Here is a 12,349-nt window from a genome sequence, read left to right on the forward strand (position 1 = left end):
CTTGTGCCTCCAAATTTCTGATGGAGGATCTTATTTCATTCATGAAACTTAGAGTGGCCTTAGACAGATCAGAGACTTTGTTTGCTAAGACAGAGAGGCTCTGCTCAGAATTCTCTGTCTGTTACTGAGAAGATGATGGAAAAGGTTTGCTATTGCCAAACTTATTTTTCCTACCATTATTGTTGTTGAAGCCTTGTTGAGGCTTCTGTTGATCCTTCCATGAAAAATTTGGGTGATTCCTCCATGAAGGATTATAGGTGTTTCCATAGGGTTCTCCCATGTAATTCACCTCTTCCATTGCAAAATTCTCAGGGTCATTAGCTTCTCCTGCAGAGGAGGCTTCTTTAGCACTACTGGATGCAGTTTGTAATCCAGTCAGATTCTGAGAAATCATATTGACTTGCTGAGTCAATATTTTGTTCTGAGCCAATATGGCGTTCAGAGTGTCAATCTCAAGAACTCCTTTCTTCTGAGTCACCCCATTATTCACAGGATTTCGTTCAGAAGTGTACATGAATTGGTTATTTGCAACCATCTCAACGAGTTTCTGGGCTTCTGCAGGCATCTTCAGATGAAGAGATCCACCAACAGAATGGTTCAATGACATCTTAGATAACACAGACAGACCATCATAGAAGATACATATGATGCTCCATTCTGGAAGCATGTCAGCAGGACACTTTTTGGTTAATTTCTTGTATCTCTCCCAAGCTTCATAAAGGGACTCACCTTCTTTCTGTTGGAAGGTTTGAACGTCCACTCCAAGCTTGCTCAGCTTTTGAGGAGGAAAGAATTTGGTCAGAAATGCATTGATCAGCTTGTCCCAAGAGTTCAGGCTTTCTCTAGGTTGTGAATGCAACCATGTTCTAGCTCTGTCTCTTACAGCAAAAGGGAAAAGCTTAAGCCTGTAGACCTCGGGATCAACCCCATTGGTATTTACAATATCACAGATCTATAGGAATTCAGCTAAAAACTAATGAGGATCTTCTTATGAAAGTACATGAAACTTGCAGTTCTGCTGCATTAGAGAAACTAATTGAGGCTTAAGCTCAAAGTTGTTTGCTCCAATGGCAAGAATTAAGATGCTTCTTCCATAGAAGTTGGAAGTTAGTGCAGCATAGTCACCAATCATCTTCCTTGCATTGTTGGGTTCGGCTGCCATGTCTCATTCTTTTTCGAAAATTTCTGTATGGTCTTCTTCGGAGTGTTGTGCTCTAGCTTCTCTTAGCTTCTTCTTCAGAGTCCTTTTAGGTTTAGGATCAGCTTCAACAAGAATTTTTTTATCCCTGTTTCTGCTCATAAGAAAAAGAAGAGAACAGGAAATAATAGGGATCCTCTTTATCAAGATATATAGATTCCTTTATGTGAGTAGAAGAGAAGAAGAATAAGAATGAGGAAAGAAAGAGAAAAATTCGAACACAGAGAGGAGGAGAGGGTTCGAATTTTTGATGAGTGGAGAAGGAGTGTTAGTAAATAAATAAAATAAATAGAAGGAGAAGAGGGGGAGAGGGAATTCGAAAATTAGTTAAAAGAGAAGAAAAATATTTTTGTTTTTATTTTAATTTAGAATTCAAAATTTAAGATAGGAAATAAAATAAAATTGGAAATTAAATAAATTAATTAATAAAAAAATATTTTTGAAAAATGTTAGCTAATTTTTGAAATTAATGAGAGAGAAAAGTAGTTAGGTGGTTTTGAAAAAGATAAGAAATAGTAAACTTTAAAATTAAAACAAACAAATTAAGTGGTTAGTTGAAAAAGATTTTGAAATTAATTTTGAAAAGATAGGAAGTTAGAAAAAGGGTTTTGAAATTATCAATCTAAAAAGATATGATTGAAACTTATTTTGAAAAAGATATGATTAAAAAGATATGAAAAAAAAATTGATTTTTGAAATTAAAGTTGATGACTTGGCTAACAAGAAACTAAAAAGATATTATTCTAGAATTTAAAGATTGAATTTTTCTTGATAGGAAAGTCACAAACTTAAAATTTTTTAATTAAAACATTAAAAGTTAGTATAATTTCGAAAATATAAGATAAAATTAAGAAAACGATTTTGAAAATTTTTATCCTAACAATTTGAAAATATTAAAAGAAAAATGAAAAAGATTTGAAAAGATAAATTTTTGAAATTGAAATTTTGACTTAACTAATAAGAAAAGATATGATTTTGAAAATCTTTGACTAATTAAATGCAAAAATTTTGAAAATTATGAGTGAAATAAGGAAAAGATATTTTTTATTTTTGAATTTTAATGAGGAAAGAGAAAAACAACAAAAAGACTCAAAACATGAAAATTGAAGATCAAAACAAATAATGCATGCAAGAACACTTTGAATGCAAAGATGAACACCAAGAACACTTTGAAGATCATGATGAACTGAAGAACATATTTTTGAAATTTTTTAATGAAAGAAAAACATGTAAGACACCAAACTTAGAAATTTCCAATGTTTAAACACTAAGAATTCAAAAATGCATATGAAAAACAAGAAAAGGCACAAAACAAGAAAATTAAAAGATCAAACAAGGAGACTTACCAAGAACAACTTGAAGATCATGAAGAACACTATGCATGAGTTTTCGAAAATTTTAAGAAAATTAAAAGAATGCAATTGACACCAAACTTAAAATTTGACTTTAGACTCAAACAAGAAACACAAAATATTTTTGGTTTCTATGATTTTATTAATTTTTTTTTTCGAGAATTAAAATGAAAAATAAAGCTTAAACATAAAATAAAATTACCCAATCTAAGTAACAAGTTGAACCGTCAGTTATCCAAACTCGAACAATCCCCGGCAACAGCGCCAAAAACTTGGTCGCACTAAATCGTTATTCACAACTCCGATACAACTAACCAGCAAGTGCACTGGGTCGTCCAAGTAATACCTTACGTGAGTAAGGGTCTATCTCACGGAGATTTTCAGCTTGAAGCAAGCTATAGTCATCTTGTTGATCTCAGTCGGGCAGATTCAAATGGTTATGAAGTTTTAGTAAATAAAAGATAAATAACATAAAATAAGATAGAGATACTTTTGTAACTCATTGGTGGGAATTTCAAATAAGCGTTTGGAGATGCTTTGTTGCCTCTGAACCTCTGCTTTCCTATTGTCTTCATCCAATCATGCGTACTCCCTTCCATGGCAAGCTGTATGATCCTCTCAGTGAAAATGGTCCTCTACGGTTTCTGTACTGCTAATCAACTGTCGGATTTATCGTCTCGGATGAAAAATACCAGGCACAGCTACCGCATGGCTAATCATCTATCGGTTCTTGCTAGAATCAGAATAGGATCTCTATATCCTTTTGCACACTGTCACGGTGCCCAACATTTGCATGTTTGAAGCTCTTTATAGTCATCCCTTCCCAAATCCTACTTGGAATACCACAGACAAAGTTTAGACTTTTCGGATCTCAGGAATGCTGTCTACTGTTCTAGCCTATACCACGAAGGTTCTAATCTTAGATTCAGATGCTCTGTTGTCATGAGAGACGATGTGAATCGTTGATTAGAAACCCAAGAGAATATACTCCAACTGGTGTCCAATGACTACGTTGAACATCATGTAGACCGCTGTGGTTGTCAGGCACGCAGATCTTGGCTAAGCGATTACTGAAGATAGTAGGTGATGGTCACGGGTCACCCCTTCAGTCTTGACTTAACTGAATTACGTACGAGAGTATATCATGGAGAAGAAGTAGGCGTGAATTGAAGGAAAAACAATAATACTTTGCATTAATTCATGAGGAACAGCAGAGCTCCTCACCTTAATCTGTGAGGTATAGAAACTCCACCGTTGAAAATATATAAGAACAAGGTTCAGGCATGGCTGAATGGCCAGCCTCCAAAACGTGGAACTCTGGTCCAAAGACAAAAGATACTAAATAAATCTCTAAAAGTAGTTTTATACTAAGCTAGTAAACTAGGTTTATAGAAAATGAGTAACTAAGTGCAGATAGTGTAGAAATCCACTTCTAGGGCCCACTTGATGTGTGCTTGGGTTGAGCATTGAAGCTTTCACGTGCATAGGCCATTCTTGGAGTTAAACGCCAGCTTTGGTGCCAGTTTAGGCGTTTAACTCCAGAAAAGGGTCTCTGAGTGGTGTTTGGACGCCCGTTTGGGCCATCAAATCTCGGGAAAAGTATGAACTATTATATATTTCTGGAAAGCCCAGGATGTCTACTTTCTAACACAATTGAGAGCGCACCAATTGAGCTTCTGTAGCTCCAGAAAATTCATTTCGAGTGCAGGAAGGTCAGAATCCAACAGCATCTGCAGTCCTTTCTCAGCCTCTGAATAAGATTTTTGTTCAGGTCCCTCAATTTCAGCCAAAAAATATCTGAAATTATAGAAAAACACACAAACTCATAGTAAAGTCCAGAAATGTGAATTTTTAATAAAAACTAATAAAAATATAATAAAATAGTGAATAAAACATACTAAAAACTATGTAAAAACAATGCCAAAAATCGTATGAATTATCCGCTCATCACAAACCCTCACCCAAACCCTTTAGCCACCACCCCAAGCCGCCATCAGCAACAGACTCAGTAGCAGTAGCACAGCTACAGTAAGAAAGAAAGGAAAGAAAAGAAAGAGGAGAGATGAGAGGGGAAGGCCACAAGAAAGGGAAGGAAGGGGGGAAGAGGAAAGACAATGCCGGCAGGCATCCCTGCCGCCACGCCGTCATGTTGCACCGAGGAGGGAGAGTGTTCGAGGAAAAGACAAGAGAGAGAGGGTCGCGCTACTATTGCCGCCAAAGTTGCAAGAGAAGAGGGACATCTGAGGATGAGGGAGCGCCAGGGGATGAGGAGCTCGCCACCACCACTGCGTCTTGCTGCATGTGCCACCGCTATCGTCCAAGGAGCCACCACCTCTATTTGCCGTCACTGTTCGTTCTCACCACGTCGCCGTCATCCTTGAGTTCACGAAAAGAGAGACAAACAGGAGGAAGTGGCGTGCACGGGAGAGGAAGAAACTGCCTCTGCACCACCGTCGATAACGAGCTCAACCGCCTCGCCATTGTCGCTGCCGAGGGTTTGCCGCTAGTGAGGAGAAGACGCTTTCGCATCTCCCAGTCGTCCCTGCCGCTGCCGTTCCACCGAGGAGGAGGACGTCGGGTCGCATAGAGTAAAAGAGAGAGAAAGCATGGGAGCAGAGAAGAGAGAGGGGAGACCTGCACCAGCCACTGCCGCTTTTGTCAAAACCTCGCTGCCGTCGTCGAAAAACTCTGTCAGTAAGGGTTTTTGAGTTTGGTTTTCATTCATTTAAGATTCTGAAAACTTTATCGTCTCTGTATGTGGGTTTCAGTCACCATCGCTGGAGTCCGATCGCCGCTGCCGCTTGAGGTGGTTGCCAGGGCCGCTGCCAAACTAGTTCAGAGCCCGCCGCTATTTCGTTTTGCTAGTTTAGTAAGTATTTCCGTTTCGAAAGCCCTACGTTAGTGTTCTGTTCCGTGTAATAAAGTATTTGTGATGTTAATGGTTTTAGGAGTTAAAATTCGAGTTTGCTTGTGGCAAGCAAAAGGGAGATGGTTAGTGGTTGGAAACATCACTCTAGGCTCATGATGGTTGCATGTTCAAAGTTTGATTGCAAGGTTTGGTGTAGAGCTAGATTGCTTGGGTCTAGGAGGATGTTTGAGTGCTTTAATGAGAATTCCAAGGCTAAACCACCCGGATGGAATCATGATGATCAACTTGAAGACGGGTGTGAAAAGAAAGTGTGGGATCCCAGATTACAAAAAGAGGATCAATTTCGGGAGCTCATGGAATGACATGGAATGATAGAGCTTATTGGAGATTCAAGCATTGGTGGAAGTTCAAGGATGAGTTCAAGCACAAGCAACCATGACAAGGAGCTCCCCATAAGTCCAACTTAAGGACAATAAACAAAAGTGCTAGGTGGGAGACACCTCAACATGGTAACATCTTTTCATTTTTTCTTTTTGAACATATTGGTAAATTAGTTTTATTTCATGTTTAATTTGGTTTGTTGAGTTTATTTAGTAGTCTAGTATGTTAAAGAAGGTTTTATGGTGTTTTGGTAGCTGTTTGGAGGTTTGGAATGCTTGGTTTGGTGCAAGAAATTGAAAAACTTTGTAAAACAGAGCACCCACCCATGCGTACGCGTCACCCATGTGTACGCGGGACCACCAAGTTTTCAACTCCTCACGCATACGCCTCGTCCACGTGTACGCGTGACCACAAAATTTTTCATGCCCAGTACAAAAACCAGAGAGTTGCGCGTGTAGTGTCCTGAAATTGTGCCTTTAGCACAATTTTGACCCACGCGTAAGCATCATCTGTATCTTCGCAATATCACGCGTGCGCGTCGACGATGCGTGCGCATCGCATGCCACTTCTGCCATTCATGCGTATGCGTGACGTGAAGCGTATGCGTGACCCCTGCCCTGTTTCACCCACCTCCTTTTCTTCTCTTCTTTCTATTTCTTTCCTTCTTCTCTCTTCTCTTCTTTTCTTTGCCTTCTTCAACCATCATCCAACACTACCAATCACCATCTATCACCATCTCTTTTAGTTAATTGGATAGTTAGTTATTTAGTTAGTTTGATTTATGTTTAATTTTCTATTTTTAATTATAAGTGTTAGATTATCAATGTTGTTTGCTATCTATTGCTACTGATTACTGATAAGGTGTTATTTTAACATCATTGTTGTTAATTTTTATTGTTGGATCTCTTTATTGAGGTTACAATTTGTTACTTAGTTTTAAATTTTTCATGCTTAACCTTTTTGAATACCAAGTACATGTGACATTGCCTTCAAGGTTTCTAAATTTTTTGAATTGCATGTTTTGGCCACCATGTAATTTGAATTCATTATTTATGATGAGGCAATTTGTGTATTGATGAGCGGATAATTTATACGCTTTTTGGCATTGTTTTTAGGTAGTTTTTAGTATGTTTTAGTATATTTTTATTAGTTTTTATGCAAAAATCACATTTCTGGACTTTACTATGAGTTTGTGTGTTTTTCTGTGATTTTAGCAGGTATTTTCTGGCTAAAATTGAGGGACCTGAGCAAACATCTGATTCAGAGGCTGAGAAAGGACTACAGATGCTGTTGGATTCTGACCCTCCTGCACTCGAAGTGGACATTTTGGAGCTACAGAAGCTCAATTGGCGCGCTCTTAATTGTGTTGGAAAGTAGAATTCTTGGGCTTTCCAACAATGTATAATAGTTCATACTTTGCCCGAGATTTGATGGCCCAAACTGGCATCCAAACGCCCACAAGAGACCTTTTTCTGGCATAAAACGCCGGAACTGGCACCAAAGCTGGAGTTAAACGCCCAAACTGGCACCCAAGTTGGCGTTTAAATCTAAGGATGGCCTATGCATGTGAAAGCTTCAAAGCTCAGCCCAAGCATACACCAAGTAGGCCCCGGAAGTGGATTTCTGTACTATCTGCACTTAGTTACTCATTTTCTGTAAACCCTAGTAACTAGTTTAGTATAAATAGCACCTTTTACTATTGTATTGGAGGTCTTTTTGAACCCTTTTCAAATATCTTATGCTATTAGGAAGGCTGGCCATTCGGCCATGCCTAGACCTTTTTCTCTTATGTATTTTCAACGGTGGAGTTTCTACACCTCATAGATTAAGGTGAGGAGCTCTGCTGTTCCTCATGAATTAATGCAAGTACTATTGTTTTTCTTTCAATTCACGCCTACTTCTTCTCCAAGATATACTCTTGTACTTAATTCAGTTAAGTCAGAATGAAGGGGGTGACTCGTGACAATCACCCACTATCTTCGTTACTTGCTTAACCAAGATCCGCGTGCCTGACAACCACAAAGCAATCTACATGATGTTCAACGTAGTCATTGGACGACAGCCAGAGTATATTCTCTTGGGTCTCTGATCCACGAATTCGCATCGCCTCTCCTGACAACAGAGCATCCAAATTCGTGATTAGAACCTTCGTGGTATAGGCTAGAACCAATAGACAGCATTCCTGAGATCCGTAAAGTCTGAACCTTGTCTGTGGTATTCCGAGTAGGATCTGGGAAGGGATGACTGTAACGAGCTTCAAACTCATGACTGTTGGGCGCAGTGATAGTGTGCAAAAGGATCAAGGGATCCTATTTCAACACAAGTGGGAACCGATAGATGATTAGCCAAGCGGTAGCTGTGCCTGGTGTTTCGAGGGTTACTTGAAACTGTAGGTCGATATCGGACGAGATCTTCTGTAATGGTCGAAGTTGACGTGTCCGTCTGGTGGGTGGTGGCCGGAGCTGTTGTGTCCGACTTGTTTGACTAGCTATGCTGCTGATCCTTTGTCACCGGAGGGTGGTGGTACTTGCAAGGGACTCTAATGATTAAGTTAGAAAGGGTATTAAGCAGGTTTTTAGTAGAATCAGAGTATGAGTTATACTTGGGTGCTCCAGTGTATTTATAGAGGTGTGGAATGACCTTTGTAGATAAGATAAGTTAGTTATCTTATCTTATCTTTGGGTGAGGTAAGCTTATCTTCAAGGGAACCGCCCTTATCTCTATAGGCTTGGGCTGCCTTTGGGTTTGGGTCGTGTTCCTCTATTCGGGCCCTTTATTTGGGCTTTCTTGGTAATTGGCTGATCTCTTTGAGAAGAGGTCGGATAGTCTGACCTGAAGAGGTCGGTCACCTTGTCGCTAAACATCCCGGGTCGGATAGCTCGACCCAGGATATGAAGAGTTCCTCTGCTCGAGCTCGGTCTTTCTTTTTGAGGTCGAGTCTTAGTTTTAGAACTTTGATCCTTCTCTTGTGAAGCCGAACTCGAGCATCTTGTCGACTTCATCTTTGTAGCGTTCTCCTCTTTGAATATGGAACGTTTTCTTTTGCTTCTTCTTAAAAGCGCGCGCTTTTGCATTAGCGCTCTTAGCCTTGGGAATATGCGAGGGTTTAGTACCCTCATTAATTGGTTTTTAATTGCCCCGTTTCTCTTAGCCTCTCTATTTTGAATTTCATGCTTAAAAAATGGTTTCTCTTCTCCGTAACTTTCCTTTTCTTTCTCTCTTTCTGTTTTATGAAGTTTATAGTTTTTCACATTTCTTCTCTGTGCCGTATTTTTGGCGATCATGAGTGCTTTCCTTGCTGTGAAAGGGCGACTCTGGAATCCATCTTCCATTTTCAACTTTTGTGAGGCTTTCTGTTCGAGAGGTGGCTCTAATCCCTGCCGCATCTGCTTTCAGTTTTCTCCAGAGTTTTCTCCCTTTTTCCAGGTTGGTTCTTTCTTACTTTCTTTGTCGCTTGCATTGTGCCTTTTTTGACTTTAGAAAGTTTGAACCTTTTTGTGTTGCCGTGCATTTGCTTGTTTATTATTGTGGGGGTGTTTCTTGCTTTTGAAATGAACCTTCTGTATCTTAGGGTTTGTGCCGTTTATTTTTCTTCTTTTGCAATCTGCATGAACCCACTTGCTTTCTCAAAAGGTTGCTCCTTTGATGTCTTTCGCCATGTTGATAGTTTTCTTTGTTGATAAATTTTGCAAAAGATAACTTATATTTTTTATTTCTCTGAAAAAGGTTGTGTCTTTGATGACTTCTTCTTGTGCTATTTTGTTATTTGGTTGCTTCGTTTTGTTGACTAAACTGGGACTGTGGGTCTGGAGGGTAGTTATTTTGATGGTTTTACCTATGGCTCGTGGCCTTCTATTCAGAGTGTTGTTTTAGTTGAAAGGGGTCGTTATCGAGGTCTGAGCTTGTAGATTTTCCTGAGTCTTTGTTCTGTGACTGCCTCCAAAGGATGCCCTTGGATCTTTGGTGTAAGTCCTGGAGTTTCCTTTTGTTGCTTGTACTGCGTTGGATTATGTTAGCCGAGTTATTTTGCTTTGATCCAAGATTTTTTTTAGTAATCCAATCTTCTTTTCTTATTGTAGGACTAGTTGACCTCATGTCTTCTCGCAAAAATATTGTTGAGACATCTTTCCAAGTCCCTAAGGGCATGGTTGCTTGGGTGGATTCTATGGTTCTTCTGTGGTTGATTCTGAGTTTTGTCAGCAACTTAGGCAATTTCATAGGATTTGTGGTAATGGTAGTGTTGAGAAGAACTATGAGCTCGTATCTCCAAATTCTGAGGAAAGGGTCTATTTTTCTACTCGAATTACTGGAGAGCGGCCATTTTTCTATGCATACGACTTCTTTTTTAGTCAAATGAATATTACTCTTCCTTTTACCCCTTTTGAGACCAACCTATTATGGTCCTGTAATGTAGCTTCATCCCAACTTCATCCCAATTCCTGAGGTTTTATAAAAATCTTTCAGTTGCTGTGTCATGAGCTCGATATCCCTGCTTCACAATCCCTCTTCTTTTATCTCTTTGTTTTGACAAAGCCTGGGGTGGTTAAGAAAAAAGTCGCTTGGGTTTCTTTCCGAGCTTCACAGGGGAAAAAGGTTTTCTCCATGTTTGATGAATCTTTCCGCGAATTCAAAAATTACTTTTTAGGGTCCGAGTTGTTGAAGGAGCTCGGCCATTTTTTCTAGATGAAAATAATGATCCCGACTTTCTCTTGGAATGGCAAAAGAATGTAATGGTATCTAAATATACGTGGGAGATGTTAGATGAGGCTGAGCAAGCTTTTGTGACTGTGTTGGAAGAAAACTGGGGGAACCTCCCCATCTCGACACAAAGAAATTCTTAGCAAACCCCTCTCTTCTCTGAGCTGAGCTGGGTAGTGGTCAATTCTTCTTTTGGTTTTGCTTATTTTGTCGAGTTTATCTCTTATAAGATCTTTTCTGATTCGTAACTTGGTTTCCCACTATGATGTTTGTTTGCAGAGATGATTAAAAATAACGAATCCATGAAGGCCTTTAAAAGGGGAAGGAAGGTTACTACAACTCAAAACGTCTCGGCCAAGGCGGCCGAGGAGGGGTCGTCCCAGGTTCAGTCAAAGCCGGCCGTACCAAGCTCACCGGGGGCGAGGAGGGTAATCCCTACTCCTCGGGTTCGTTTGGTTGATTCTCCACAAGCTTCTGTTGCTACTCCTGGCGCTCCTCCAAACAAAAAATAAAAGACAACTTTAATCTTGACGCCCCCGACTTTGACGCGGTTGAGTTTGTTGATCAGCAGATTGGTCCTTATGGTACCATCCCTACTGACGATGTCTCTCTCCTTCGCCATTTGGACTTCATTTCTCAGAGCAGCATTAAGATGGCACATATGGAAGCTGCCATGTACCGAACTGCCCAAGATCTTCCCCTTCATGCTACCAAGGCCTTTATGGAGGAGGCTAAGCGGGAGTTTGATAGAATGAAGGGTTTGAAGGAGGAGCTCCAAGTGAAAGTAACCAAGCTGGAGAAAGAGTTAGAGGGCGAAAAGGCTAGTTCTGTTGCCTTGGCAGCTTCTGTGAGGTTGGCTGAAGACACGACATTGAGGCACAAGGATAGCAATGTCACGACCTACAGGGAAGTGATGCGTCTCAGGGAGGAGTTAGAGTCGGCCCGAGTTGATTATGCCGAACTTCAGGGTCACCTTGTGGGCAGCGTAAATGCTGCTTATGAGAACCTAAAGGGCCAGGTTCGGGTTCTTACCCCTGAGGTCGACCTTACTCTCTTCAACTTGGACAATGTTGTGAAGGACGGCAAGATTGTCCCTGACGACCCTGAAGATGATGATGTTGAACCTCCCTGTGTGCCTGCTACCAAAGCCTCTATGGTGCCGACTTCTTCAGTTCCTTCAGCTGAAGTTGGTCATTCCGAGTTGGAACCTGATTGTCAAATCTTAAACCGGGATGATGGGACAGTGGATGCTGTGCCTCTTCAGACTCGCCCTCCTTCACCCCATGTTGATGCTACCGAGAAGCCTTTGGGCGTTTAATGAATTTTCTGGATGTTTGTGTGGATGGCACGGCTTGTGGGCTTTTTGAACTCTTTATATTTTGTAAATGGTGGTTCTGACTTTTGCTACATTCCTAGTTGCTTGTTCAACAACTTTATTTTGAAAAACAAAGTAATTTCCACGCTCTTAGGGCTAGTTTTGGTAGCCTTTTGAGTTTGTTATTATTATAACGTGTTTTTCGTAACATATCTATCTGCACTCGTCTTGGTACCTTTCTAGGTTTTGGGGGTGTTGGAACTTTCGTTTTCTAACCTCTATGGATTGGCTTGATTCCTTTGAGTCTTTGCCTGATGTTATTTTCAGTAATTTGTTTTGTTCGGACCTTGTTAGGGTCTTTATTAGGAATTACTTTGTATAACGCTAAGGTATTTGAGAGGCCGATTTCGTCATGTTGGTTTTGTCCAAGTTGTTGTTAGTAACCCTCTTTTTTGGACCTTGTGCAGGTCTCTTTCAAGGATTACTTTTGTAACCTTGTGTTTTGGGCCCACTCCATCATGTCGGGCCCTTCTAAG

The 12,349-nt window shown here is 40.2% G+C and overlaps 1 non-coding gene across 1 annotated transcript; it reads left to right on the forward strand.

Moving 5' to 3' along the window:
* The first annotated feature begins 661 nt into the window (after window positions 1-661).
* On the forward strand, window positions 662-769 carry LOC112798954 (small nucleolar RNA R71). The gene has a single exon (XR_003200547.1). It is a non-coding gene; the product is annotated as a small nucleolar RNA R71 (small nucleolar RNA).
* Window positions 770-12,349: the final 11,580 nt, after the last annotated feature.

This window comes from Arachis hypogaea, chromosome 4, assembly GCF_003086295.3.
Source record: "Arachis hypogaea cultivar Tifrunner chromosome 4, arahy.Tifrunner.gnm2.J5K5, whole genome shotgun sequence".
In the NCBI taxonomy this organism is placed as follows: Eukaryota; Viridiplantae; Streptophyta; class Magnoliopsida; order Fabales; family Fabaceae; genus Arachis; species Arachis hypogaea.